The 24,853-nt window shown below is 42.3% G+C and overlaps 1 protein-coding gene across 1 annotated transcript in view; it reads left to right on the top strand.

Annotated features, from left to right (window-relative positions):
* Positions 1-24,853, top strand: part of glis3 (GLIS family zinc finger 3) — a 675,575-nt gene that overhangs the window by 587,340 nt on the left and 63,382 nt on the right. The gene's annotated exons all lie outside the window — the stretch shown is intronic.

Raw genomic sequence — 24,853 nt, 5'->3', positions numbered from 1 at the left:
AAGTGCTTTTGAATACTTGTTTTTTTTTTAGAATATTGAATTCCTTGTTCCAGAAATAAAGTTCAGCATTACTGAAACAGTATTGGCAGAAAATGTAGATGAGGGCAGCTGGAAACAGGCAGAAGGTTGCAATGCTTGATACAGGCCTTTTCTTAGAAAAACAAAGAAATGGCTAGGAAAAAACACCCCCTTCATGGCACAGATTTATTTCTTTAAAGATGCACTGGGCACTGCTCAGAATGAGAACAGGAAGGGGGTGTGCTGTCCCAGAAACGGATGAATAACCTGGGCAGTCCAGGAGGAGGTCCAGCTGATCGTAGTGGCCGCATCCGATGTACATCAATTTTCCAGGAATCCCTTCTGAACCTAGCCATATCCACTGCCTGGTCCACAGGAGGAAACAGGAGTTTAGTGGCAGAAGGCCACAGCAGAGAGACTGTGGGAATAGCCCATGGTTGTCAATTGACTATGGATGCAATCAGGAGAAGGTGGAGCTTGTAGTCAGGGGAAGAACTCTCTAGCCACAATTGAGGGAAGTGGCAGAACTCAAGGCAAGGGAGAACAGAGACTTCCTTTTGAGGCCCAGATGAGGACTCCAACTCCTCATAGCCCACAAGGAAATCTTAAAGCAAATTTTTCAGATTTAATCTGCTAGGCCACAATCTAGTTGTCAGCAAGACTGGCCCAATGATATGGCTCCCTGATGATACCATCCGACCCAATCTATGTATTTTAAAAAGGGCTGTGTTTTCTCTTTTTGAGTGTCCTGCTCGCTTTTTTTGTATTTTTTAAAGAACAAAAGGGAAGGGTAAGATCAAGACAATCCAGGCAAATAGTAGCAACAGTAACAGGTCTCATTTTAACTGCTCTCCTGCCCAGTTTCTGCCAGATGGAGAAGTTAAAATTGAGTCCACAATGCAGTGATCAATTAAACATTCCATCATGCAACTTGTATGTTAATATGACAACAGTTAAGCAAAATTCCCTGTGTAAGGAACATAGCTTTCTATTTTTCTTTATTTCTGTGGGACTGCAGTTTTAAAAATTGGACTGTAGCTTTAAAAACTACCATAGCTGAAGTTGAAAGACATGTTCGCTGGAATAGGATGAGGAATATATAGTGTTGCCATCTCCTGGAACAGAGTGTGCCAGATTGGACAAAATGGTGCCAGAAATGGTGCCTGAACTAAAGGGAACTGACTAGCAACAATATTTTAATTGGCTCCTGATCAGGTGACCAAGGTTTTGTGTGATAGCAATGAGCAGAGAGATCTTAGGCTACAAAGAGAACACACCTAAAACCTCTCTCTCCTGTGTGCGTAAGATTCCAGTAAATCTATAAGGCTAGCTAGCTCGCTTTTTCTTCATACTTCTGTAACTTGCTTTCTCGGAAAAAACCCCTATCAAGATGAAAAGGGAAAATTAACAGTAGCGTCATTGAAAAGCAAGTTTTCAACCAGTGAACTACAGACTTAAAGTGCTGGAAAACATTTTGTGTCATTAACAATGAACTGCAAGAAATTTGGGAATCAAAATCAACCCATCTAATCCTGTACTCTGGATTGGTGCTATTGAACTGTTTTATCTCACCCCTAAAATCCATGTTTTGTATGTATTATGTGCGTGTGTGTGTTCGTGTATAGCGGTTAAGAAGGGGTAGAGTTTAAGTTATAGATTTAAAAGTTAGCAGTTCTTATTTCTTTCTTTTGCTGCCATTAAAAGACAATTTGTTTAATAAATGGTTATTTACTTGTTAAGTTTACAAACCTGGTGCACATATTCAGATAACCTAAATTAAACAATTAGGTAGAATTGGGCAATTTGACGGTCTGATCAAACTTTTCACATTTGTCGTGGCTCGGGGAACAGTGAGGCTTGATATTACAGCGCATTATCCTCTGTGTTGTGACAGCTGTACTATTCTTATTTCCCTCCTCCTCCTCACCTTAAGTGAATTTTGGGACTCTGAGCACTTCTAGAGGCCATCAATATAAGATAGTCACTAAGAAATCAAATAGGGAATTCAGAAGAAACCTCTTTACCTAGAGAGTGATGACAATGTGGAACTTGCTATCACATGGCAAATAGTTTAAATACATATAAGAGGAAACTAGATAAGCATATGAGGGAGTAGGGAATAGAGGGTTATGCTGATACGGTTAGATGAGGAAAGGTGGGAATAGGCACGAGTGAGGCGTAAGAGCTGGCATTGACTAGTTTGGGTCAAATGGCCAGGTCTGTGGTGTATATTCTATGTAATTCTCTCTCCACTTCCTCAGTTCTTCCTCATGCACTCCTTTACTCAAGATTGTCACTCCCAACTTCTATGCTGTTCCATCCACAAACCACTCCTCACTACCTTTTAACCCTCCTGTCTTTCTTGTTTTCCCCTTCCCAGCCATTATGATTCATTTCAGCATTTTTTTAACAACAACATGTGCTCAATGGCCCAAATGACCTCCTTCCGTGCTGTTGATGACTATGACTCTGTTCTTCTTCAGTGCAGTCAATTTCTTCACCCCTCATTGTCTGACCTACTTGAGTTCCACAGTTAATGGGAGGGACTCTAACCACTGTATAGATTGGGAGATACCTCTTGTTCGTTCCAACCTCAGGTTTGTATTGGCCAAAACCACACTGATTGGCAGCAAGTTTTTCATAGGAACAGCACTGAAAGTGAAGGATATTTTTGTTAGCAAACACTGACACAAAAGTACAGATTTTCATCCCTGAGTCGAGTGCACAGAGCCGGGAGATTTTTTAGCACTGCCAACCCAATCTTTAAAAATGTCTGCCTTCAGGTCAGATTTTCAGTTGGTGCGGTAGGCAGGCTGAAACAACAGTTGGGGCGGGCAACTCTGGAAAGAGTCCAGAGACTGCTGGGTGGAGGTGGGCTAGGTGGAAGGCCTGCCTCTGTGCACCACGCTGTGTTTAAATAAATGAAAGATTAAAACAAAAACAGCCCCCCAGCCCTCACCCCTCACCCGTCCTTACACCTGCACATACAGTCCCTATGTCCCATCCATGCCAACCCATGTCCCCCACCATGCCAACTCACCTAGTATCCTTGGGCACCTCTTTGACATTTTGACAGTTCCAATGAGCTTGTACGTAAAAAGTGCATAATCATATTTAATTTTAACAATCCCAATAGGTACCTTACCTCTCCCAAAGGGTGCCTTACCTTTTCCGAAGGTGTCCCCTGACCATTTCCAAAGGGGCACCTTACCACTGCAAAGTGGTATCCTGGCTATCCAAACTAATCCACCAAGTTCAGACCTCCTCTTACCTGGTCTAATCTGCACACTCCATGTTTCACACTCCTGGCCTTCCAAAATGCCACTTCAGTGGAAGCAGCTGGTAATTTAAATAGCCAGCTGTATCTGCGAATTACACGTGCGCAAATCCCGGCCCGACTCCAGTCCCTCCCTCACAGAGATGAGAAATGCTGGGTTTGGGGATGGGATGTAGAATTTTCAGCTATTTCCAGGATTTGCACCACCACAGAAAAGCTCTCCAACATGGTGAAAATCTGGGCCACATACTAGGCTCACGGAACACAAACTGTCAGTGTGAAATAGCAACATTTGCCATGTATCCTTTGGCCTGTTCTTTTAAAGGTACCATCATATTTCCTTTCACCAAACTTGTCTTCATGACTATTCAGATTCCTCTCATCATGCTCTGATCTGTGGTAAAAGTAGTTGCTCATCCTCTGACCCTTTTTCTGAACTCACGGATTTCCAACAGTCTTTCTCCCGCTCCTTTCAATAATTTTCTAAGTCTGTCAGCCAATAATATCCATTCCTGCTGATGAACTTATTCTGCATCAAGTTCCCTCAGGTAACATGGCTTCAATATACACAATTTCCATGCTATTGCAGTGCGATTTCAATCTTCTCCATGCTACATAAAATTTGAGTCTGGAATCATCAAGTTATAATTTCCTGAGTTACTTCCTCTTCTCTTTCATGCCTATCAAACTTGATGGTGCGCTCTACTATAGGCCTTGGCACTTTGCTTTGGATTGTCATATTAAAAGAAATTGTTGATTTGGCTCTTGTCAATTTAAGTAAAATTGGCCTAGTGTACTTACAGCTGTACCAGATCTTGACCCATTATTAGTCAATGGGTGGAAAATCAAGCCCACATAAATATCTCAGAGAAAGCCAAAATATGTGATTTGAGAAATTGCTGTTACTGGCATTAGTGAATGAATGCATAACACATTTGTATGACATTCCTGTTTTCTATTTCCATACAGACTTTGACCCAAGCAGATTAACACCATTAAAATAGCAACATAGGGATATAATATGAATGCATTAAATACATTAATCTGCTGATATGACGGCAATCATTTCAGGCCTGTTATAGTTTCAAACATTATTGCATTGAGCCTTTTTTCAGAGGTTAATGTTGCCATGAGCTTGCCTTGACAGACTGTAAACCTTGCTATCAATTTCAAAGTTGCCAAAGCACACCAATCTTACCTTCATGCTGGGACAGACACGTTTTCCGAATTTACAACATTTCTGAAACGCAGAGCAGGATTTTCCACATCATTTATGCCACTTTAGTGGCATTAATGAGGCAGGTGAGAATGATATTGACTGAAGAGACATTCCAAAACCTAAGGGCAGATGTTCCTCTGCCTTACATTCCTATTTATCTCATACCTGCTCAGGCAGGGATCACACCAGGTGCCATTCTGCTGGTTCAACACCACCTGCATCCTTTCCTGGATTTCCAAGCACGTATATTATAATAAGGTGGAAATAAAGGGATGATGTCACCTGACATATTTCCCATAATTTGCAACAGCAACGTTCGCTGCAAGGATACCAAAGCATTCCTGGCGTCTATCTTTGATCTGGGCCATTGGGTAGGTGGCAGCAGTGCAGATGTGGAAGGGGGGATTTATTATAAAGGATGTGTTGCTTGGTGATTTTAGGAGAATTTTAAATAGTAAATTAAAAAGAACAATCTTCAGGCAACATCTACACTACAGTGCAGCTGAATGCCACAGCAATTTCCCTCATCTGTCTGAGGTGGAGGATGCAGCAGGGATCTCAACAACATTATGCCCATTCAAATCTTACTAAATACCCTGACCCCTGGTAAGTCACCTGGTGAAGAGCGCAAGCATAGCACATATGCAAGTCCCATCCTGCCACAGACCTATCACTATTGCAGCACACTGGGTAAGCTTTCCTCTTTCTTCTTCCCTTCACCTTCCCTATTACTGCCCATCAACTTGCCTTTATTCCACATGCCTAATAGTACCATTCACTTCACTGTATTCTCTGACATAACACCTACTCCTGTTGTAATACTATTACATCAAAGGAAACCCCTTTCTTCTTGCACTGGTCCCTTGAAGCAGTTTGTTTTCCCTTACATGATAGCTGTCAGCATTTCACACTGGTAGAGTTTTTGAGGGGTTGGGGGTGGTGGTGGATGCATGCAGTCCACGTGTCAATGATTGTTGAGAGAAATCACTTCCCTCTTCCCTCAATGCCATTTTTTTGAGTGTCCTGTGGTTAATGGAAATGGTTCTTATCAGGTGCACAGTATAAGCAGAAATTCAAGCAAGGAAACGATTTCCCACCTGCAGTATGCAGTGGCTGGAGTCATTTACGTTATGATCAGCAGCACTAGAAATGGTAGAAGTGGCACTTAAGGGAGAGGGAAGCTGAGGGAATAGATGCAAGTGATGGAATAAGAAGTGGAGCAACTGAAGGGCTGAATAAAGGGGAAAGGGAAGAGGGAAATGAACTGGAAATTGACAGCAGCGAAGAGGAAAGGCAGGAGAGAGGAAAATTGATAGTAACAAAATTAAAAGTGAAACATTCATTGAGAGGACATGGTGAGGAGAGGAAATGGATGGCAATGAAGAGAAAATAGATAAGGTGAAATGAATGGAAAGGAAATGGATGGCATCGAAGGAGAGAGGAAAGGGATATAAGTTCAAAGCTGAGCTTTGGATGAAAGGGCAAGAATCTGAGAATGGCACTTTGAGATGGGGGGGTAAAGAAAAGTGACAATATTAACAGTGTTCTGATAGATTAATGAGTTTAGAAGAAGCATGGGAGAAGAATATCAGGTTTAATTAAAGGAGAGAGAGAAAGAATGTCACTTTGTGTATGTTATGATGATATAAAGGCACCAATCACTCATAAGGGATTGTGCAAACACGTTGTGGATTCATTTATTAATCCTAGGCTCAAAGAACATATATACATGGACAGAAAGATTGAGGACATCAAAGCTGCAGAGCTGTGTGTGTGTTCTGCTCCAGGTCGAAGTAAAACTGAGACCGGATTACCTGACACACTTCCCTTCGAGTAACCTCATGCTGATATCCCTCAAAGGCATATTACAACATCCTCCTTTCTTTTTAAAGATATTTTCCTACCTTCCAATGAAGTGCAACTATTTATAATACATGTTCATGTTTAGTCAGCATTACATGAGTGCATAGAACTGATGAGTCTATGAGTCTCTAAAGTGCAAAGGTAACCTGCTGGTACACACAGATCTTGTGATGGTAACCTTGTCTTGAGGTGTCTTTAATTGCTCACAGTGATCTGGAGTTGTCATTCTTGTATGTTGTGCCTGGTTTCATTTGGGATCTAGCCCTAGATGCAATAGGACTGTACAGTGGTTGAGGAGCTGGAATGGGCCTGATTTGTCCTTGGTTATGTCTCACTGTTGCGCCTTTATGTGTAATGACTTCATAGGACCTCCGAAAAAACCCTTGTCACCTCAGCTGGTTGCTACATACCTTCTGTGGGATACTGGATGTATCCCAACTGTTAACTTAGCAATTCTGTACCTGCATTTTTATCATGTATGTTGCTCATCTTCTCTTGCAGTTTTAAAAGTTGTTCTCTAGTTTCTGAGAGAGTAGAATGAGTAAGAGTAGGTAAATTGGTATATACTGGTCTGTCAGACATAAGCTCTGCCGGTGATGGAGTATTTGCACTTAAAGGTGCCGCTCTCAGATACAACATTGCAATGTATAGATCTTGCTTGGCCTGTCTACATTTGAGAATTAGAGATTTCACAATGCAAATTATTCTTCCAGCTAGGCCATTAGATCCAGGATAATGAGGAGAAGTTGTAGTGTGATTGATATTCCACTTCTCACACAAATCCTGAAATGGCTTACCAATAAACTGCAGACCATTATCCATTGTGGTCTTTCTAGACACACCAAATAAACTGAAAATAGCACATAGAGTGTATGCAACAGTTGTGCTTGACATATTGTGCGATTTGTCAAATAATGAGATACTTGGTAAAGCAATCAACATTGACAATAAACTTAGTGCCATGGACACGAAAGAGTTCGGATGTGATTTTGGACCATGAATGGGTAGGAACTTTGTGTTCAATGAGTGGTTCTTTGTGCTAATTTGGCATATGCTCTTGATATGCCTCACACTTCTTGATGATGACTTTAATATCAAGTCTTCTTGTCTGATCCATGCCCATGCATCAGTGATGAAGTTGTTGAAGAATATCGGGTCGCAAAGATTCCAGTATGATAACCTGCGTGTCTTTAAAAATGACTCCCCGGGAGATGCCGAGCTCATCCCAATAAGGTCAAAATGGTCTCACGTGTTCTTGGATATACTGAATTGCATCAGGCCATTCTTCAATGGTTTTCCACAGTTTCTGTAGTATAAAATCTTTCACCATTTCTTCTTATAGCTATTGGTATTTGCGTTGTGCAAAATATAACAGACCAGTCGACAGACTTGCGTTCTACTGCAACTGTAGTGTTGCAGCTCACTTGAGACTGCCAATAATGTCAAAACATTCTGGAAATTTTAAATTTGGTAATGAACTGAGGTGATAGGATTAGTTTCTGAGGTTGACTTGCTGTATGAGGTCTGACTAATTCCGTGGATTGTCACTAGTGTCAGTTCACGACATGCTGGTAGACTTGTGATTGCCAGCCTTTAGTCTCCATGATGTAAAACATCTGTGGCACCCAGGAGGATTAACTGTACTTGCACTCTAGGACTATGGACCCTGCACACGGAATTAGTGAACTGTTGTACACTGAAGGTTGCACAGTTGTAGGTTTTGCCATGACTTTCCATGTCTGTGGATACATGTCTTTCAGAATTAACAGAGGTAGTATGTTGGCACCTGCCCCTGTGTCAATCGTGGATAATAATGAGTAATTACCAACTGTCTTAGGGCAGATACTTCGAACCTTGGCAAACACTTTGGACAGTGTCTATGCTTTCCATGAGATTGATGATATGAAATATGTTTTCATTGTTCTTTGTCTGCTGCCCACTCAGCCACAGCAGTCTCAGGAGGAAGGGCCAGAGAAATACACCATCACTGATGAAGAAGCACCTTCATTTGACCTGACATTGCAGCTACAAGTTCAAATACTGGCACTGCCCAAAATTAATAGGGTAGTATAGAGTTGGGCTCTGTACCTGGTGTGTCACTGGGCACAGGTGGGCTGCAGCCAAGCCAGGAGGGGAAAGGATAGTTCATGTGCCAAGTCCCTGGAGGCTGAAGTTGTACATGAGTTATACTGCAGGAGATTTGGATGAGGATTTCAATGGAACGGCACACAGGAGAACACTTCTGAACATTCACACTGAGATGCCGGGCTCATTAGCAGGCCTACCTAGCAGCCTGTCAAGGAGCATGGAGGACTCCAGCTCCACTGGGGCTAAAGGTATCGCAAAGAGCTCAGGTTTCATCCTTTTAGTTGGAAAGCTGGGGATAACTCCATGACAGCATCTGTGGACCCAATTGTGATGCAGCAGCTGGTAGCCACAGTCTCAGCTTCTGTTGCAGCACAAACGGAGGCCATCCAACATTTCAGTTCCGTAGTAGAAGCTCAGGTGCAGGTCATGAGATCAATGCTTGGCACCATGCAGGGTCAGACTGCTGCCATCTTGGCTGCACCAAGATGTTCAAAGCGGCATGCAGGCTTACCGCAGCACTCCAGCAATTTGTCCCACAACCAATTACCAGAATTGCTGAGGCTTCAGCCCATGAGAATGGCAGGAGCTCCAAGGAGCCACAGACCATCTGTCCACCTCACAGGATAACAGCATTTGTGGCCCCATCACTGCCACCCAGCCAGTATGCTTTCTGTTCCCTGCCATCTATCCAGCTGAGACTGCTGCTTTCCATGACCAAGGTGGTGCAATCTGAGTTGGGCTCCCAAAGCCCAGAATTGCTCATGGTCATCCTGCAAGGCTCCCCCAGTGAAAGTCAACAGCTTTCCATCAGCCATGCTGCAACCACTAGGGGTAGCCCTGAACAGGAGCACTGGACTAGACAATGGTACCTGCAGATAGGCACAAAGGAAATGCATAAACATAATTAGTTCATTCATGTTTGTGTTGTTGGACTAAGATATCATCATGAGGCTTTTATTGGTGGTTTTAATTGCAGGATTTTGGCCAAGAGGATGCTGTGATGGGAAATTGCCGGTGTATAAGAAGGTGAGGAATAATGGAACAATAGTACTGAAGGGATGACAACTAAAGGGAATCACAGTCTGAGTAAATGCTCATGAATAGCAGTCCAGAGTGAAGAGGTCCAAATGCCTCCTCCTCATCCTCCCCCTCTTCCTCCTCCAGAAGTGGCTCTGTATGCCTGATGGCAGTGGCTGTACCATCACAATTTGGAGGTTGCTGAGGATGCAATGGACCAACATTGATACACACTCCAGTTATTGTTGTAAGGCTCCCCACTGAGCAGTCTAGGCAGCAGCACCATTGCTTAAGAATGCCAGTGGTTTGTTCCACAGCGTTTCTGGTGGCAGCATGGCTCTCATTGTGCAACCAAAGGCCTCATGGTCAGGTGGAGGAGGGCAGGATCATCAGCCATGTGTACACAGGTATCTTTCATTTCCAAGCAGCCAATCACTAGTCCATGGCGATCTGAAGCTGGCAAGAATGGCAAACTACATCAGGATGAAGGCACCATGTCTGTTGCCAGAACAGCAATCATTCACATGATGGTCTATGGTCACATGCCAACTAGACATTCATGGAGCGGAACCCTTTACAATTCCAGTACACTTCCCCATTGACATATGAGGTCCACAGAGGCAATTGCGTGCAATTGATGGCACCTTGCACCAGTGGGAATCCTGATATCCTGGCAAGTCACAGGCCTTTCATCCTGCTTTTCTCTGTTTGTAGAGAAAATGACGAGCTCACCTTTCCTCACATACAGACCCTCTATCACCTTTCAGACCTTATAATCTTTTAAATGAAAACCAAATCAAGAAAATTGGGATAAATCAGGCACAGCCCCTAATTCAGGTCAGCTGTAAAACCAAGAACAAAGTTTAAAGGAAACTTACAAACTTTAAATCAAAATGTGATTAAAGGGGTCAACAAAACACCCCAGTCCCCGCGGTGCCCACCGAGCATGGAAGGCCTCGAGAGTGCCAGCAGACACCGCGTGCTCCTTCTCCAGGGACATCCGGCAGCGAACGTAGCCATGGAAGAGGGACAAACAATCGGGCGGGACTCCCCCTTCGATTGCCCGCTGCCTGGACCTGTTAATGGCCAACTTGGCCAGGCCCAGGAGCAGGTTCACGAGGAGGTCCTCCTCCTTCCCGACCCCCTTCCGCACCGGGTGCCCATAGATCAGGAGCGTGGGGCTGAAGTGCAAACAAAACATCAATAAAAGGTTTTTCAAATAACTAAAAAGGGAGTGCAGCCTACAACACCCTATGTATACATGGTCCACGGACTCCACAAGACCGCAAAAAGGGCACGTGTCCTGAGAGCCCGTGAACCTATGCATCCTCTTATTATAAGGGACTGCTGCATGCAATACCCTCCAACCCAGGTCCCCGATAGAAAGGGGGAGGACACCTCCGTAGAGGGCCTCCCATCGGGGGCCTCCGCCGCCAGACGGCAACAAGGCACGCCAGGGCGTGTCCGGTCGACAGACAAGGGCGAGAAAATGGAAGGTGTGCAGCAGCAGTCCGTACAAAATGCCCCTCTTTGCCGTGCCAAAAGGCACGGAGGGCATGTCCCCGAGGCGGCTCATATTGCGGGGCACCAGCACCCGAGGGAGGGTTCGGGACTTGGGGCCAATGTGGAATTCCGTCCAAACAGGGGAACGTTCAGACCTTTCAGACCTGATGGTGGATGGCGTCCTGGGATATGTAAACAATGTCACCTGCTCCTGGCTGAAAGGGTCTGGTTGCTTAGAAGTTTAGAGCGATGGTGAGCCTGACAGCCACTGGCAGTGCTGTCCTTGCCCTGTTATGAAGCTGCACGTCCTGTTAAAGGATGTAGCACAGTTCTTGGTGAATCTTAGGTGATCCAGGCATTGATCCAGGCTACCATTCAGGTGATGGTAAGTGAAGTACTCCCTGAAAACCCTTGGTGGGCATGGCATTCTGTAGAGCTCTCCTGCTTCTGTACAGAGCTTCCCTTCTCTACAGCCTCTGCTCCATTTCCCAGGGGCACTGCACCTACAACCCCCATAACTGTTGCAGTCTTTATTTGGACAGATGAAAAAATTCTCTGCCTTTCCCATATGAGCACAGCAACATCACTAAATCCAGCAACTCACCACAACACTTTTGTAAACACTCCACAATTCTTGCATAAACTCTGCCAGAGTAGAACTAAGTCAAAAGCATCTCACCTGTGAGCTTACTTATTGTTTCATGGGATGTGGGCATCACTGGCAAGGCCAGCATTTGTTGCCCATCCCTAATAATTGGACGAGACAACTAAGGATAATTGATCTGTTAAATAGCACTAGTTGGGGGTGGAACTGTATGTGACTTGCACAGGCATTCACCGGACTTTTGTGGTTTCCAGAACATGTGTCCAATCAGCTGGAATGGCTATTTGATGTTAAGATCTGCCCATTGCGAAGTTCTGAGGCACAGACATGTCTCGCCCACAGTAGCACTCTACTCAGCATGAGGCCATGCCATAAGTGGCCAGAAGAGCAGCAGGCACCATTTTTTCATATCAGTAGCAGCAACGTTAGGGAACTCAATTTCATGGCTTATTACTCTATAAACAGAATTTAAGTGATTTTAAAAATACTAAAACCAAGAGATTTGATAATACCTGAACGATGCTGAAGTTATTGCTTATGTGGCCTGGCCTGGATAACTTGTAATGTAATTGCATATCAATTTTGATACAATGGTAAATTCTTTATTTATTTTATAATCAGTAGTTGAATTTTAGTCATTTACCCACTTAATGAAAACTATGGCCCTAAGTAAGTACAAAATTCTCATTCCTGTGCACAGCAGTTCTAACAATTTTGAGCTTAGAAAGATATATGCCTTTCTACAGTTTATTAGTTTCGAGTTGAGCTTCACCACTCAGGCATGGACAAAAATTTTAATCATCCTTCGTTGTTTCATCTCAATGCATTAAAAAGAGCACAATGGTGCTGCTTCATCAGTTTTGGTTTATTTCATAATATCAGGTGGCTGTGGGAAGCCAGTTCTTACAGTCACCATCTCCTGCAGTTCACTACCTTGCTGTTCCAGCTTGTTTAGAATGATTTAAAGAGCTGTAGCCATGGTCACTGAACTTTCAGCTCAATCTGGTACCAAACAATAGTGACATTTATCTATCTCAATGTGCAGTCTTAAACTTGTCAGTTTAGTTTAAATTGGCTGTACCAGGCGAGAACAGTTCCATAGCCAACATGCCTTTTCAACAAAGAGCAGTAAACAGTTTCCCTGCTGAAGACTGGATGTCTTGGAAGCTTATGTGAATCTCCAAGTGTTAGTGCTTAAATAGCAAGCAGTCATGAAATCAGTCCAAGATTGACTGTCCTATGTACTCCATAAACTACTTGTGTTTTGCAGCTGTGTTTTCTTCATAAGAAGAATAAAAGGCTTTCAAATGATCATAATGTCTTTCTAAAGGCATTACTCATGGACTTTTAGGCCGCATCTCACATTTTCGTGCAGTAACTGAACATTGCAGCAACATTTCTGTACTTTACAAATAAATCTAGCCAAAAGCTGAGAATTAGAGATTTTTCTTCAATCTTCTCCATTGTCTGGTGAAGTGCTGTTGCATTTAGCACAAAAACTTAGTGAAAACAATGTTTGCTGTTGCCATCCATCTTATTTTCTTTTGAATTTGATATTCCAAAGCAAGCATTTTCAGCTCAACAGTTTAGGTGTTAATTGAGATTCTTTTAAGAAAATATTTAAAATCAATTTGAAATGTTTTCTTGCTCAATTTTTATCAGCGTTATAGCATCAGGATGTTTACTCATGAACCTTATTTCTTGTATATGGTTGCCAATCCTCACCATGCCATACCAACCCAAACTGTATATGTAGCAGCTGTTCAGTAGAAGTTTATAAATCTCTCACATTGTACCTGTCATTGCTTTAGTCCTCCCTGACTGTTGACATCTAATTCTACTCACCAGTTTGTGCCCTTTTTGCCATTTCCCAAACCAGTGCATTTCAATTTTTTATTTTATAACATTTCTTTCTTTCTCCTGCCCAATGAATTTTGTGTCCCACATTTTTCAGCTTTCTCTTGGCACATAATTTTGTTTACAGTTTCCCTGGTTCTCCTGTATGCTCCACTCCCTAATGTTCTTCCTTCTATTCCTCCTTCTTTGCATTCACTAAAATCCAGCACTGCCTCTTGCTCTATATTGCTGCTGTTTGGTCCACCATTCCCACTTCCAATGACTGCTACTGCAAGGCTTTCACTCCAAACTCTGGTTCCATTAATCTTCAGGACTTTCTACTGTTACAGGTCGTATTCTGTTGTTGCAAGTCCATTCCAAATATTGCCCCTAAAGAAACATCAACCCAGCTTCTTGCTAACTTCCTACCTTGTGTTCCAACCATCCACCCTTACTCCACTTCAGGCCTTTTCACTGTTGCAGGCCTTATTTCAAAAATTACTGCACTATTCCATTACTTATAGTTTACCCATTAATCAGGTTATTGGAGCTAGGAGACCCAGGATGGAAAGAAGAAATGATGAGATACTGATACAAGGGATGGACAATATGGAAGCTGGATGGGGTAAGGGTATGGAAATGAATGGGGGGGGGGGCGCAGGGCAAATGGAGAATAGAGGAGTGAGAGGCAATGGTGAGTGTTGGGGGAATGGAAAGTGATGGGGTAACAGAGAGGAGAGAACAGTGCTGCCAGCTGTAGGAGGGACTAAAAGGCAATGACAGCTAAAATAGTAATTTTAACAACAATGACAAAGTAATCCCATTAAAAGTAATGTAAACAACTGTCACTTTGAGTGACTTCAGTTATTACTAAGCATTGCAAGTGTGACAAAATTTTTAAAAATAGATGGAGGTAAGTGTGGCACAGGAAGTGTGCACAGTTGTAAGAAGTTTCATTTTTGACAATATATATAGATAACTATGGAGTTGGAATCATAGCAACCATAAAAATTAAATAAATTCATGCAAGCTAGTAGCAGGACATGCATGTGAATGGTAACTAAATACAGGGCATGATAAAGAGTCTGAGGGTTCTTTATAGTTTTGATGGAAAGAACATTGGAGCCTCTACCATCACTATTCATAGCTCCAGATCACAACATTCATGTAAAAAGTGCATTTTACTACAGCATCTCTGACTCCCCAAGTGATCTGTAACACACCACTGCAGCCAACATACAGGATGGAGGTGGGTAATAGAATTATATAATGGGAACAAGGGTGTGAGAATCAGCACGCATTGAAGAAAGGGACATGCAGTAATAATAAAGTGAATCTATGGAAGAGTATACAGTATGATGGGATGGTCAAACGATAAATGATAGGCGACACAACGATTGGAATCTTGTTGAGGCATCAGGGTTGTTGCCTGCTGGCTGGAGAGCCTATGGAAAACCCACATTGCCTTTTTTGGGAAGGCCCACCAAACCACAAGCCAGTCAGGCAGTGGCGAGGCCACCAACAGACCATCCACTGGAATCAAGAACCCAGGGTGGAATTTTCACCTACTGAGAGCTGCTGGCCAATTAGAGACCAACAGCTTGTGTTCAGCAGCACCACGGGGTGGCAGTAGCTACTGCTGGAAAAATAATTACCGGAGTCCCAGGATTGCAGAATGACTCAAGCCACAGCGAAGTAATAAAAATAAAAGTGGCTAGAAAAACTCAGCAGGTCTGACAGCATCTGTGGAGAGGAATACAGTTAATATTTTGAGTCCGTATGACTCTTCCTCAGAATTGGGAAGTAATGTTTTGGGCGGGGAGGGGACGGGGTTCATGTGGTTGGGATCATGGGAGAAGAGCATAGGGGAGTTGGCATCAAGTGCAAAAGGGTGGCTTCCAGCAGGGTCTCCCCTTCCTGATGTCGTGTGCCTCAATCAGACACCAAGGATGGCCTTTGATTGAGCATCCCCCACACCCCCCACCCCCAGAGGTGACAATCTGGCCACATGGTTTTAGCTGTCTTGCATGCCTCAAGGCAACAGGCCTGCCTGTATTTGCGTTAACACCAGTGGCGGTGGGATGAGATCCTTAAGTAGTCATTAATTGGCAACTTAAGGGCCTCAATAGTGGGTGGGGGTGTGACAGTAAATCATTGGCCTTCTCATCAGAACTTAATTCTGACGGAAGCGGGAAAGCATCAGAATTCCAGTAAGCCACCATCCTGCTTCATTGCATGCCCTTCCCGCCTCCAAGCTCACCACCAGCAGCGCAGAAGATTCTGCCTATGGGGCTACTAAAAAGCACCATCCAAGAAAGCAGGATGCCAGGTGTGTGAACTGGAAGAGTGTCACACCGCACAATAGATATGCAGTGAAAGAGTTGCAAATCCATTTATTTCATATTGCTTTCTTTGGCATCCCTGCACTCAAGGTGAATACATCCACCTAGCAGTTAAAAGCCACCTTTCATTCCGTCTGGATTCCTATACCACATCTGGTCCAAAATAATTATGAATGCTCTAATGGATCCCTCACTGCACCTGAAATACTTCATCCACAACCTTCTGGCCTATTGTGCTACCTTACTTTCTCCCCCTACCCAGTACTTCACACCTGACACCAAGGATGGCAGCTGCTGTCCTTTGCAACCTCATTTTCTCACAGCTCCCATCCAAAACCCAAAAGAAAAAGAACAATGAGGAGAAAGAAGCAACAAACATGGGAAAGTTAAAGAGACTATAACAGTAGAGGAACAGATGAGGAAGCAGAAATTCAAACATGATAAAAATGAGCAAGCACGATACTACATGATAAAAAATTTTGTCTTCACCAGTAATCTGAGAGAACACATTGCCTGCCTGTTTTAGAATCTACCCAATTGTCATTTAATTGAACTCAATAGAATAAAGTTTGGAACGGTTCTATACAGATGGGCTATCTAGTCTGTCGCATTGTTGCCCATGTGATAAAGGTAAACTTTGTTACAGTTTACAAGGTGCTGGTGAGACCACATCTAGAGTACTGTGTACACTTTTGGTCTCCTTATTTAAGAAAGAATAATTGGTTGGGCCTGTATCCATTGGAGTTTAGAAGATTGAGAGGTGATCTTATTGAAACATATAAGACCCTCAGGGGACTAAACAGGGTGGATGCTGAAAGAACGTTTTCCCTTGTGGGAGAGACTAGAACTGGGGGACACAGTTTAAAAATAAGGGGTCTCCCATTTAAGATGAAGATGAGGCGAATTTTTTTCTCTCAGAGGATTATTAGTCTGTGGAATTCTCTTCTGTGAAGAGTAGTGGAGGCAACATTTTTAAGGCTGAGCTAGATAGTTTCTTGACTGACAAAGGGAGTCAAAGGGTATAGGGGATAGACAGGAAAGTACAGGCCACAATCAGATCAGCCATGATCTTATCCAATAACAGAGCAGGCTTGAAGAGCCAAATGGCCTACTCCTGCTCCTAATTCAGATGCTCATATGTATGTTGTATATACCCCTGTCTCCGACCCCTACCCACTTGAACACCCACACCTTTCCCTCCTCACCCTTTGTCCTACTGTCTCTCTCCAACTCCATGCCCACCTACTCTGGATTGCCATGCTTTTCCCCCTCCACAACTCTCTAAATCCTTTCACCACTGTTATTAGTTGTCTTTGGCTTTTCCTGCTCCGTTGTGTCAGATCTTGGCACTTGCATTCCAAACCATGCTGACTCTCCAAGTTGCTCCAAAGTAATTTTTTCTGCCTGTCACTATTCCTGACACTTGCCTTTTCCCACATGTTGCTGCTCTGGCATCTAAGCCCCATCAAGTGCCAGTGCCTCTCTCCTCTTCTGCAGACCTGCCCTCAACGACAAAATCTCCTATTACTTTGTGAGACCCCCAAATCACTGGCTTCTGGTAGTTCCTCCCTCCCCCAGCCATCCATTATTCTTTATATTGGCACTCCCACTCATTCCACACCTTAAAACACCATCCTCAAGTGCTATCAGATTCTGCAACCTCCTCCTAACTCTTCCACACCCCTTCACCCAACCAAGTACTCCCATACCCCACAGCCCCACCCCCAGATCCAAACAACACAAAACAACATGACTTCCACAATCCAGAAACCCCCACCCTATTATTACGCCAACACCAACATACTATTCCCAGATTTCAGAATACAACACTATTGCTTCCATATCCTACACTTCCATCCCAAAATGCTTAAACCCTAGCAACATTCTCCCACTACCACCACACCACAACACCCACTCCTTATTTCTTCTATACTTTCGAATTCCACTCAATACTTTCAAACTGCAAATCCATTCCAGACACATTCGCATCCATTGGGATGTGTGTTTTGGAAATTCAGATACTTGCTACACATGATTTTTCAAAGAAAAATGACCAGAAGACCATGTGCACTGCACACCCAAACCAAATTTCCAAAGCATGAGGCCTGCTACCAGGTGTTTGAAGTAATTGTCCCAATTTTGATATTTATAGTAGTGATTGGAACATTGGAAAGGTGTTTGTTTTATATTCTAAAACATTGTATGTTAAAATTTAACATTGTTCAGAACCTTGCAGTTCTGTATCATATGATGGGTGGGATTAGCTCAGGGATGGAGAGAGCATGCGGGGGTCCTGTTTTATGGTCTGGAAACCCAGCCCCAATCAGCACTTTTTTCCTCCATATCCTGTCCATAGGCAATCAGATTGAAAGGCTGGCTGGTTGTCAAGTAATAAGCCTTCAACACCAAGTCACAGCGGGGGAGCAGAGAGAGGAGGAAGGAGGGAGGGAGCAGAGACCATGGGAGGGAAATCAGAAGAGTGGGGAAGGATGGAGATAGGGGTCCTTGGGTGGAGGTGGGGGAGTGGGGGTGGGGTGGTGGCTGGGGGGGTGTGGTAATTGTAAGAGTTGGAAAGGAAATTCGAATTGGAGGTCAAAGGGGAGATCAGAGACATTGTGGGGGAGACTGAAAGAGTTGAGTGGAAGATCAGAAGGGTCAGGCAGGGGAGATCAGAAAAGTCAAAGGGGTGTCTGGTTGCAGGGGTTGAAAGCAAGTAAACTGGATTCAGCATCTAAGTGGAAAGACACATGCCTTCTAGATCCAGCAACCCAAGCCTCCATTTAGCCGATGGATTTTCTGAGAACTGAGAAGCCCAGCTGGATAGGGTTAAATTTAAAATGGTGGTTAAATCTAAACTGCATAGCACATTATAATATTTAAATGAAATACAGGGCATAAATTATAAAGGGAATTGGTGAGACCACATCTGAAGTAATGTGTACATTACTGGTCTCCTTATTTCAGGAAAGATGTAAATGCATTGGAAGCAGTTCAGAGGTTTACCAGATTAATACCTGGAATGAGCAGGATGTCTTATGAGAAAAGGCTGGACAGGCTAGGCTAGACTTGTTTCCACTGGAGTTTAGAAGATTAACTTGATTGGTGACCTGATTGAAACACATAACATCCTGAGTGGACTTGACATGGTGGATGTGGAAAGCATGTTTCCTCTGATGGGAGAATCTAGAACTAGGGGCTACTATTTAAAAATAAGGAGTCAATCAATTTAGACAGAGATGAGGAAAACCTTTTCCTCTCAGAGTGTTGTGAGACTTTGGAATTCTCTTCCTCAAAAGGTGGTTGAGGCAGAGGCTTTGACTATCCTTAAGGCAGAGGTAGATAGATTCTTGATAAGCAAGGGGGTGAAAGCTTATTGGGGTAGGCAAGAATGTGAAGTTGAGGTTAAAATTAAATCAGTCATGATCTTATTGAATGGTGGAGCAGGTTCAAAGGGCCTTGTGACCTACTCCCACTCCTAATTAATATGTTCGTGTGTTTGTATGTAGACCAATGTTCGTATGATCCTATATTTGTTTACTTGTAAGGGGGTTGGTTGCCCAGAGCCACCCCACCCCAGCTCATCCCCCACCACCATCCTGCCTTTGTTAAAACTGAAAGCACGTGTCTTATGAGCAGCTTTCAGATTTTTACATTTTTGTATGCCACCCAACCCTTGTGGAGGTTACTATTCGCCACATAGATTGCAAACCTGCAACATAATCCTTTGTGGTGTGTCTTTTTTGGTTTTACGAATTCTATCACATATGGCAGCCTTTTATGCTGCAGATTCTGCTGATGTTGAAATGTAGCAGATCATTTGGCTTGTGCCGGTTCAAATGCATCAATTACTTTCTACACAAAAATCACGTCATTGTAAGCATTTCTTAAGTGTCTATTCAGAAAACTGTAGTAATTTAAATTTACATTTCAGAATATTTAAATTAAATAAATGACTGCCTTAATGGTTCAGTTAGAAAATGCATTTCCAAATTTAAGCTGAATTATATACACCAGGACATCATAAGAATTGGTTAGGAATTGCTGATATACATGACAAAAATATGTTCTTAACTGAAATCTTATGCATATATTAAAGTAAGATTGCAGATATAAACTTTAAAAAGAAAGTTGCAATATTTTTTATTTTGTTCTACAATTGAAGTTTCTGCCCTGCTTTTGTCAATCAAGATCACCAACACCCCTCTCCAGCCCCATTCAGTTTCCAGTGTTTCTGCAGATTGCTGATATTTTCTCCAGACTTTAATTATATGATTATAAGTCAATAAAAAGCACTAACATTATATAAGCAAAACCAGCTTGAAATCTAAACTGTCTCGCCATCCCTTCCAAATCTGTCTTGCTTGTTTTCTCCAAGTTGGGGGTTGGAAAAATTGGAGTCTTTCCCTGACAAGTCATGTTCAGTTTTATCTCCATCTCCATCTTTCCTAATTTCCCAGAGGGGAGAACATTTTTGTGTGTTTCCCTGTTTGTTTTATTGAGTTATTTCTAATTAAGGATATATATTTAAGACAGCTTATCCACTAACAATCCAATGCTTCTCTTTACCAACCCTACGCCCCACTGCAGCTGTGAACTCAAGACCGATTGACAACTTAAACTGTCAACATTTCAGACTCATTCAGTGATCGTCTATATATGTATTCAATAAATGTTTCATTTTAATATCCTGGGACTAAATAGATTTAAAATGTATTTTTTCTCAAAATTATTCTTATAACAGTACAATCGATGTTGATAAAGAACTCAACTTAAAAAGGTAATAATTACCACTGGTGGATCTATGCACTCAGAAAGATGTATAAGCTGTTTTAGGTCCCCTTAAATGTAAGAATATAAGAACAGAAGAAATAGGAATAGGCCATGTGGTCCCTCGAACCTGCTTCATCAGCCAATAAAGTTATGGCTGATCTGTTGTGGCCTTAATTCTACTCTCCTGCCTGTCCCCCATAACCCTTGATTCTCCTGTCAATCAAAAATCTAACTCATCATTGAATATATTCAATGACCCACTCTCCACTAATCTCTGGGGAAGAGAGTTCCAAACATTAATGACCCTCTGAGCGAAGAAATTCCTCCTCATCTCCATCTTATATAGGAGACTTCTTATTTTGAAACTATGCCCCTTAGTTCCAGATTCCCCTACAAGGAGAAGCATCCCCTCAGCATCTACCCTGTCAAGCCCCGTCAAAATACTGTGTGTTTCAATAAGATCACCTCTCATTCTTCAAAACTCCAATAACTATCGGTCCAGCCTAATCAACCTTTCCTCAGAGGACAATTCCTTCATCCCAGAAATCAGCCTAGTGAACCTTCTCAGAACTGGTTCCAATGCAAGCATATTCCTCCTCAAGTAAGGTGACCAAAACTTTACACAGAACTCTGGCTGTGGTCTCACCGATACCCTGTAGGGTTGTAGCAATATTTCCCTACCTTTATATTCCAACCCCCTTGCAATAAAGGCCACCATTCCCTTTGTCTTCTTAATTAATTGCTATACTTGCATGCTGACTTTTTGTGATTCCTGAGCAAGGACACCCAGGTCCCTTTGTACAGCATTCTTTGGCCAGAATCTTCCATTTTAGAGTCTAAGTTCTTTGGCAGGCGCAGAAGTGAGAGTGATTTTTGTTGAGGGGTGAGGTGTCAGGGTCTGGGCGCCATATTTAAGGGGCACCTAGACAGTCTGTACTATCCCTTCTGCTTTTAATCTGCCTTTAAAGTCCCGAGAATATGTTTGCTAAAGTTCATCCTGCCGTTAGACCTCATGCCAATTTACATTCTCTCGCCCACCAAGCTTCATGCTGCTGGCGGGTCTGGCGATTCCATTTTTTGTACTTTCCTCACAACTTTCTTTCTTATCTATATTTATATTGTCAACAACTTTGGCTACAATACTGTTGGTCCCTTCATCCAAGTCATTAATATAGATCGTAAATATTTGAGGCACCAGCACTGATTCCCTGCTGCACTACATTAGATAGTTTGCCAATCTGGAAATGACCATTTATCTCAACTCCATTTCCTGTTAGTTAGTCATTCCTCTATCCATGCTAATATATCACCCCAACACTATAAGCTTACCTCTCTTCAAACATGACCAACTTCACTAATACAGAATTAATCGCCCCCATGCTCTCACTGAGGAGCTATGCTCAGAGAGAGCACAGGTCAGAGAATCAGGATTATTCCCAATCTGGGTATACTAATTTTATGGAAACAATAACTTTTTAAATTTATGAATCCATTCATTCATTCTTTGAAATGAACCAGAGTATGTGACAGATACTTGAACTGTTGGGTGCAAAAGGCACTGTAGACAGCTCTTTGGCAGTAATCACATACACTCAAAACTGAGTCATTAATATTGAATTTTCTGGCCCACTGATTGACTCTCTGTCAGATATTAGCTGATGTTATTCAAATTTATTGCTGAAAAGGTGGAAATTAGCTTCTTGGCACATAAAAATGAATATGATGTGTTACACTGGTGGCAGTAAAGAGGTGAAAATTGGCAGTGAAGGAGAACCTGCACACAGGACAGCATGTTTCAGTAAAGTTGAACTGTTTGTACTGCTGAAACAGTACATTGGGTTCACTCATGCTTGGCTTGGCACTGTTGCAGCTTTGACAACAGAAGACCATTGAAAACCTAGGCCATTTTCAAATACAACATTTGAAAAGTTTCTAAACCAATGGGAATCTTCTAAATAACTTGAGGTATGTAGTGAAATTAAAGGGTGCATTTTTGGGGCTCTGCTTGCGAGACAGAGCTTCAATGATTGCTGATGTGTCTCAGGAAGTAAACTTTGAGTTCTCACCATACCTGATTTTCTGACCAGGGATTTTCTAGTTTTAAAGCCCATAATGAATTTACCTTGACCAAGCCTCTTGCTGGCCTAGATCTCTCCTACCACATGTGTGTTTCCTAGCATGGGTCTTCCTGCCAGACCTGTCAAGAGCTCTGCGCATGGAAAATTATTCCCCACTGATAATGTGCCATACAATTTCTATGGAGCAGTATGTTGCAAAAAGGGAGCAATGCTTTGTAATAACTTTTCAAGTATGACCTTTCCAAGTATAACGCACATGGCCAATTCCTCGTATAAAAAAATAAAGAGCGCAAGCACACATATATGTCAATGTACCTATGTTTACCTACTGATATTACTACACGTCATTTGTTCCCAATAAACCTGAGACACTGCTTTCACTTGCCCAAAGATTTTTTTTTTAAATGTATTTTAAGAAAATCACCCCTGGTTCACCACATTTCATATATCAGGACCTTCAAGGCATTGCTGCTAAATGCAAGAAACCTCCCCATAGCCATTATTACACAAGTTCTATATGTATGCCACACCACCACCTCCACACAACTGTAATAACTTGTTCAGATGAGATATTAAACCAAGACCTTTGCCCTCTCAGGTAGTTATGAAAGATCCCATAGTATCGTTCAAAGAAGGGCAAGTGTTCCTACCAATGTCCCTGAACCAACAACACTTAAACAGATTAACTGAACGTGTAAGTCATTGATCTTTGTGGCACCTTGCTGCATGTAAATTGCTCAATTCCCTAGATTACAATAGTGACTACACAAAAAAATGATGTAGTTTGGTGCAAAGTGCTTTGGGATGTTCTAAGGACATGAAAGGCCCTATACAAATGTAGATTCAATCTTCCTTTCTCATTATGGGATTGGATTTTCCCGTTAGGAGCTGCTGGCTTGCTCTGCTTTTTGATTACCAGCCAATTAGCTTGTAAACTTGATTCCCTGCACATGGTGGAAACCCAGAAAATGAGGCAAGGGCAAGATCCTCCCTACTTACGTGTCAAGAGTACCCATGCCAATATGTAGTATTATGATGGCCTAGTTTTCCTGGACTTGGACCATTGTGACCTAAAAGTAAGCCGATAATAATCGTGAAAAAAAAGCTCTGAAATGTAGAAGCATCCATGTGTCCCCAAAATATTAGTTGGTCAAAAAGAAAGTTTGCCAAACGCTTCAAACTCTGGGGAGAAAGCTCCAGCGTGACAAATAGGACAAAGTGTCCTCTTAGAGCAACACCTCCAATTATTAAGCAATTCAGTAGGGGGAGTTGGATGCTGTGCCACTCAATACCTTGTCACAAACTGTTTACTTGTTATGATGCAGCAGATGATGTGTGCCAGGCAGATCGAATCCACGAGGGAAACTCAATCCCGCTATCACAGCGGTTTTCAACTTATATTTATTTTGAGATGCATGCACTGAATTCAGTAGTAATAAGTCCACCAAGACTTTAGAGATTTTTTTAAAAACTCAAATTAAAATATTTATTAATAAATGAAAAGATTTCAAGCACACACATAGCTCTACAAATTACTGCTACAAGAACTCCTAAAATCCCTAATTAACCTGGCTCCCAGTTATACCCCTACAGTCCAAAAATAGATTTAGATTTTAAACAGATCCAGCAAATTAACACAATACCCTGGACAGTGGAATTCAAAATGGCTCTCTCCAGCTTCAGTTTCTGTGGACAGCAGGTTTATGCACAAATTCTGGAAGCTTCAGACACTTCTGTTAGGTCTTACAATGCCTACCCCTGACACATTGCCTCATTCTCCTTTTTATAAGTTTCACCCTTTTTAATTGTGTAAATTCCATTGTTTCAATATGTTTTTGGAACTTTACCTTCCTTATTATATAAATCTTTTCATGATGCTACTATTCTCATTAATCTCTTTGAAATCCAAATCCCCCTTCATTTATCTAAAAATGCAAAATCCCTTTACAACTTACATGCTAAGACCCCATCCATGTTTACTCATTAGCATATTAAGAACGCTTCTACACCTTACTTCTTTTGATAACTTCAATTTGCAGTCTGCTTAGCTATAAAATGTAACGAAATCGCACAGAGACAGAACAACACAACCCCCCCATAAACCTGCTTTACAATAAAGCAGAAAAATATTAGAAAATTATTATACCTTCATGACATTGCTACATATATAGTGCGTCAACCACTAGAATTTGCCAGCAATTGTTTTGCTCAAACAACAATTGGAAAAGACACAATAGA

Source organism: Carcharodon carcharias, chromosome 4 (assembly GCF_017639515.1).
Source record: "Carcharodon carcharias isolate sCarCar2 chromosome 4, sCarCar2.pri, whole genome shotgun sequence".
In the NCBI taxonomy this organism is placed as follows: domain Eukaryota; kingdom Metazoa; phylum Chordata; class Chondrichthyes; order Lamniformes; family Lamnidae; genus Carcharodon; species Carcharodon carcharias.
The sequence above is the reverse complement of the archived record's forward strand: the minus strand, read 5'-3'. Positions and strand labels throughout refer to the sequence as shown.